Source organism: Solanum tuberosum, unplaced genomic scaffold (genome assembly GCF_000226075.1).
Source record: "Solanum tuberosum cultivar DM 1-3 516 R44 unplaced genomic scaffold, SolTub_3.0 scf00422, whole genome shotgun sequence".
NCBI classification, from domain to species: domain Eukaryota; kingdom Viridiplantae; phylum Streptophyta; class Magnoliopsida; order Solanales; family Solanaceae; genus Solanum; species Solanum tuberosum.
This window is the reverse complement of record NW_006239341.1, coordinates 297,426-304,438: the sequence shown is the minus strand read 5'-3', so window position 1 is coordinate 304,438 and position 7,013 is coordinate 297,426. Positions and strand designations below refer to the sequence as shown.

General features: G+C 34.9%; 1 pseudogene; it reads right to left on the bottom strand.

Moving 5' to 3' along the window:
* The window catches only part of LOC102586226 (putative late blight resistance protein homolog R1A-3), an 11,754-nt pseudogene extending 5,389 nt beyond the window's left edge, over positions 1-6,365 (bottom strand).
* Positions 6,366-7,013: the final 648 nt, after the last annotated feature.

The following is a 7,013-nucleotide window of genomic DNA, read 5'->3' as shown; positions in this document are numbered from 1 at the left end:
AAAACTTACTACAAAAAATATACTTGAACATATTAAAGTAGTACTAATTCATCCCAAATCTCTTTTATCATATGAAAAAATAATTCTCTTTTTCTTCTTCGAAAACAGTTCGTCGTGGACTAATAGCTGGAGCTGGTCTCCAAATCTTCCAATAATTTGTAGGCATAAACACTGTCATGTATTTCAGTCCTACTATCATTCAGCTGGCTGGAATTGTTATCTTCTGTATTCAGATTAGCAAACCAGAAATAATAAAAGATGAAAAGAAAAACACAAAGAACTATCCGAGTCCACAGAACCCACTGTGTGTCCTTAAGAAATTTAATCCCCTCAAGTACCCGAGGTTGCAGATTAATTCCTCCCAAGATAAAACGGATTAACCATTAAAGAAGTAGCGGTACCTCAAACTTCGATAATTTCAACGAACTCAAAATGACAGCAACGAATCACACACACAGACACGATCGATCGATTTTGTTTTGTAAGAAATGTATGCAAAAGAAGGGAAGAATTCGATGCAGAAAAATGAGAGAAAACCTCTCTATTTATAGCCAACAAAGGGTAAAGGTCATAATCCTTTGGAAAGAAGACAACCTTTCAGAAAGAAAACAGTCTTTCAGAAAGGTCACAACACTTTGGAAAAGGCATAACCTTTCAAACAATCACAACCCTTTAGAAAGGACACAACCTTTCATAAAGGTCAAACCCTTCGACATAGTAACAACTCTTCAGGAGAGTCACAACCCTTCATTTTCTGTTCATGCCTTTAAAACCCAACAATAAGTTCGTCTGTACTCACATAGTTTCCCCCGGTAAGAGTGCTCAAGACTTTTCAGACATGGTACTATAATGGGATATTATTCAAGCCAAGGATCTGAAGCACGTCCCCACCCCTCATATCTTCAATATATTCCTTAATCTTCATAGCAGAATCTTCAAGTTGAGGGCTCTCTACAAGTTTGATAATTTTCAATGAACAAATATCCCCGACACTAGGTGGAATCTCCATAAGCTTATGACATCCCCACAGTTCTAATTTCTCAAGCACGGGAAAGGATTCCTCTCCAATATCCCACATAGCAAGCGTTACTTGTTCCAACTTCAAAAATTTGAGATTCTCAAAGGAGTCTTCCTCCCCCATGTTCCATTCTCCCCCCTGGATGATTGAGCCATCTAAGGGTCAGCTCTTCAAGGTTGGGCAATCTCCCAATTGTTGATAGTTAATCGGATGTCAGAGGAAAGTCATGCAACGCCAATTTTTTCAAATTCGAAGGGAAGTGAAAATCCCAGGACCAATATGTTGCTGTAGAGGGTCCACTGTCATTTGAATTTGAACTTTCAAACATTACATTGAGGAGTTCTAGTTCATCTAGCATTTCCAATTTCGGGAACCAATATCGCTCTTTTGAAAAATCCCATGATTCCTTGAGAACAAATATAAGATGTTGAAGATTGGGAAGCCTTTTGAAAATATCCTTGGTGTCTTTTGAATAGGAAAGCACGACTGTCCCTAATATCTCAACTTCTCTAACTTTGAGTCCTCCACTATCAGAAATGGTTCATCTGTATCCAAATCAATGAAAGAACAAGCACTAATGAGCAGCGCTCGCAACTTTACAAGATCCCAAATTCTCGGTAATAGTACCAAGATTGGTCCTATGTTATTCAACGACAGCATTTCTAGATTCCTGAGGTTTGAGAAAGACGAAGGCAGAGAATTAACATTTGTCCAAATGTTTAAGAACCTCAAATGATTCAACATGCATATTTCATTCAGCAAAGAACCTTTCACCATTATAAAAGATTCATTCAGGAATAACATTCTAAGAAGCCTCTAGTGTCTTATGTGACATATATCAGAAAGATTGTCGTCCAGCTTCTCTCCGGTTGTCAGCAAAGAATAGAGGTGTTTACCAAAATGCCTTTCCTTTTTTGAACTGAACAGGACAAAATTGTTAAGCCCAAATAGCTCGCTGAGATAATCAATGGACACTATACTTGCCATCAAATCTGAAGAAGATGGTGGAGCACTTGAACTTATCACATCAAACAACTTCTCTTTTCTTGCTTTTATCAAACAAAAGTCATGCACAAGATCATGAAGTCGACAAGACGGGTCATCACCTATGTCATTTAAAGCAATAACCAAGCTACTGGAAATTAAATTATCCAAATAAACGTCCATCACTTCTTCCACACTCTTCATCTCTGTATGTTCCACAAATCCTTCAGCACACCATACTGCTTTCAAAAAATAGATTGGAATTTCATTGGCCTTTGGGAAACTTGCAAGGTAAAGAAAGGATGGCTTTACGTGATTTGGTAAATGTTCATAACTTAATCCAATAACCTTCAGCACTTCCACTTCACTGTTCAAAATAAAGGAATTCAAATCATTTCGAACTTCAAGCCACACAGTCTTTTCCTTTTCCAAACCTGCAATGACTCCAGCAATCAGATCAGCCACCAAAGGAAGCCCTTTACAATTTTCGGCTATTTCTTTTCCAACATCAAATAGTTCATCAGGGCAACTCTCTTTTCCAAATGCCTTTTTCTGTAATAACTCCCAACTTTCTTCTGGTCCTAGCAATCGAAGATTAATAGGATCAGTGTTGCGCTTTCCATGCAAAGCCACTTTCTTTTCTCAAGTCGTCAATATAATTCTACTTCTTTTCTCAAATTCTGGAAAAGGTCTTGTCAATTCATCCCATGTAGTATTATCCCACACATCATCTAACACAATTAGGTACCTCTTTCCAAACAGTTGTCTCCGTAGCATATCAGCAACATCAGTATCTTCACTGAACTTCAAATCTGGGCCAGTAACTTGATTCAAAATTTTATGCAACAACTTCTTCTCATCATACTCATGGACGACTGTGCACCACACACGAATGTCGAAATGACTAGAAACTGATTTATCATTGTATACTTTGTATGCCAAAGTAGTTTTACCCAAACCTGGCATACCAGTGATCGAAATGACATCTAGATCTGCCGGTCCGCTAGTGAGCTTCCTAATTATCATGTTTGTCTCCTCCTCAAAACCTACAATTATTTTACCATCTGTCAATGAATTTCTCTCAACTGACTTCTCGGGAGAGTTTACAACAATGAGGCCCCTGTTCTTCAGAACCTTTTCAAGTAAATGGGAGACATCTTATTTGATAAGCTTGATCTTATTTATGGTAATGGGAAGTGAGAAAATAAGATGTAAGAGACCATTATCTCTTACGATAATTGAATCAATGACATCTTTTGCCTCATATGCCACATCTAAAACACGTGTCCAAAGATCTTTATAGAATTCTTGCTCAACGCCAATCAATAAGGATCGTAGGAATTTTAGGTCTTCTTTCACCAGTTCAATTTCTTCTTTTATCAAAGCAATTGAATAAGCATTGGAATCGAACAAATCATTTAAGTGTCTGAGTAGAACATGCATGAAGAGCGGTCCATCACTCATAGGAAAGCGAAGTTGAGACATGTTTGGCGCTTTTAAGTAAACATGTTTGAGATCTGCCTTGAGGAGTGCAATTTTTTCCAGCAAAGTCTAGAGTTGCACAATTTGTTTCATTGGTACTCACTTTGTTCCTTGATTTCTCTTCTAAGTCTTGAACAAGAGTCGATACCTCCCTGGTAAGTTCTCCAACACGTGCCAAGAGATCAAATAATTTGTCATGATGAATAAAGTCTGTAGGCATGTCAGTAAGAATAATCAACAGGAACTCCATCATGACGTGAATGTTTCGAGCCCCTGAAGTACTGGCGGTAGTAACATTTACCATGTGCTCGAGAAGATGAGTCAGATATTCTCTAAGAATATCCGGAATAATCTCCAGGAGCTTCTCAATGAAGAGTTCAACTGCTGCTGAAGTTGAACCTTTCAAATTTGTAAAACATATGTGCATCACCTCTAGTTCAATTGGAATAATCTTCAAATATAGATGAGCTAGCTTGAAGACTCTAGAGTCTTGATCACTAATTAGTTCATCCCAAAGGAAGTGTCCAACTCTCTCAGCCATACGTTGAAACTGAGGTAAGACATATTCAACAATCTCGTGCTCAACGCAGCCATTCACTATCAACCCGTGGAATTCTTTTATGTTGCCACATACATTCTGAAGAATCTCATACTTAGATAGATGATGGAGATTCAAGAAGAGGAAGTTCAACTGCTCGTCAGTCATGGTAGCACTTGATTTAGAATGATGTTGTGAGCTGATAAAATAATCAAGATTATCCCTGAGGCGAGTAACGACATGATGGATGTCGTATTTAATCCCCACGTTGGGCTCAACATCACACAAAATTGATCGAAAAAGATTCTCAACCTCTTGTCTTTTTCCAGTCATTATATCTTCAAACTCTTCCAATACGGAATGAGGTAGCTGGACGTATGTACAAATAAATGCCAGCTCCAATTGCAGTTTTTCAATTAGATTCACAACACCAGCTTTTTGATCTTCTTCATTCTTTAACATCTCCATGAAATCCAGAACATCGACAACATCCTTGAGAATAGCAGAAAATGACGACTGCCAAATGACCAAATGTTATATCAAATTTTCATAGCAAACATATCTACCATGAAATATTTTATTTTATCTCTTTTATAGATTCACAGCACCAGCATATTTTCTCTCAATTTATCTCATCGATTTCCTCTACCTCCAACGGCAAGGTGTGTTCCTCCTATGTATCTCAAAATTGTTTTTAAGCCTTCTTAATCATTAATCACAAATTCCGTACAAGATTCTAACATCAAATCCTCCTCCTATCTCTAAGGAAACCAAAAACTCAATTCTAGGATTCAAAACTTGATTTTGATCAAAAGTTCAAGACCGATCATCTATCAAAGAAATTATACTTCCTTCCACATCAAGGTAAACAAACTCTTATGATTTCATAGTGATTCTAACATATGATCAGGTATTCATAGAACGAATCTTCCATCAATACCTATGGTTTCTAAGAGAACTCATCTCAAGGTTCAAGAATGAACTTTCGGGATTCTTCTTGAACGTTAGGATTTTCACCGGAGAAGTTCAAGGTAAGTAAGTATATCTCTATGGAAACATCCTTGTTCCTCCCCACTATACGTAATTCGTGTCTACATTTCTCTTCAGTGTTTAAGCATGAAATTCTACGTCTTGCTCATGGCAAATCTTTATGAACTCATGAATCTCTATGATATCATCCGTTCTCTATGGTATTCTTATTCCTAGAATATATTCGTTTTCACCTGAGATTTCAAAAGGCATGAACTGTGATTGTATGAGCTTTATGATTATTGACACCATTTACATGATTTCAAATTATGAACTTCAAGAGTTTTGCATTATAATGCACATTAAATGAAGTATTATTTATGAGCTTTTATGCATTATGAACAAGATACGAAGGGAGTTAAATGGTTAACTAAGAAGGCATAACTCTTTATGACATGTTTGAAACAACCTAACACATAAATCTGTCATGTCATTTAACTTGACCTCATTTTACACTTTATGTCTTCAAACTTTAAGTGTGCACAAAAAGACACTTAAACTTGTATAAAGTTAAACAAATAGACACACACATCCTCTGTGGCATCCTACATGGAAATTTGTGTCCTACATAGTGTCCTACATGTATTATGTCACATAGAACTCATGTGTCTACGATAATTGTTGTTAATATTTCAGTGAATTTAGTGAGACAAAAAATAGGTTTTAGAATTATAAAGATACACAAGTAAAGTTCATTGATCATGGGTGAAATTAATTTTATATTAACAAAATTTATAACTTTATAAATTTATATTTATGTCATTCTCGTGACACAAAGTGTTTATTCTTGCCATTATTTATTTTATTTCATTAATAGAAAATATAACTAATTTTGGCATAATTCAACAAGAAAAGGATCCATAATCCATATCACTAATTAAATCATCCAAATTTAAAAACCCCACCCAAATTCTACAGTAATTTGTTTCGAATTTTGATTAGCTTGATTGGGGATTACTTTCAGGTTGACTTTGTATTTTATGGATTAGAATAAAGATAATTCGTGCAAGTAAATATAATTAGTTAAATATAATAAGTATTGTATGGCATACCTCTAAGTTGCTTGCTTCCCCCTTTCTCTTTTTCCATGACAGTTGTCTTTCAAATTCTTCAGATCTAATGTAGATAAGAAGTTTATGAGGAGAAGAAAGAAGCATAAAACTTCACTAGGTGCGAGCTAGTAGCTTGCATGTGGATTCAGTTGAATTCAGTAGATTTTGCTTAAACAATATATTTGTGTTAATAAATTCATTATATATGTACAAATATTAAATTTAAAATTCAGTTATTTCGTATCAAAAAAACGTACATTTTTAGTTATTAGATACTAACCTTTTTAGTTGATGAAAAATCTGATATGGCTCCTCTATGTTTTTTTTTTGTGTATCACTATAATCCTCTCCTTTCCTTCCAACCAACTATTAGCTTGATAAAATTTGTGTGGAGCAGAAGATAGGACACTTTTGATGTTAGTAAGAAAATGACAAAAATAATAATGTATGAACGAGTCAATTAACTTTATATATATAAATTTTTCTAATATGATATAATTTAATATTTAGTTTTTATATATTTTATAACATTATGGTTTTGTGTAGGAATAAATGATAAATTAACTTTGGATTTTGAGGCTTCTTACTTTTAATTAGGGGTGTTCACGGGTCGATTTGGATCGGTTATTGGTTAAAATCAAAACCAAACCAACTTAATCGGTTTTAAAATTATCAAAAATAAATCAAACCAAATATAATATACATTTTTCGGTTTGGTGGTTATCGGTTTTGGTTTGAATTGGTTCGGTTATTCGGTTATTAAACATACACAAAAATAAAAGAAACAATTCATTCAAAATGTGAAAAAAGTGACAACAATTCATTCAAAACGAAAAATAGTTAGAATGACTTAAATTACTGAACTTTCGATCACTAAATTTACTATCAATAAAGCTTTAAAATTCACTAT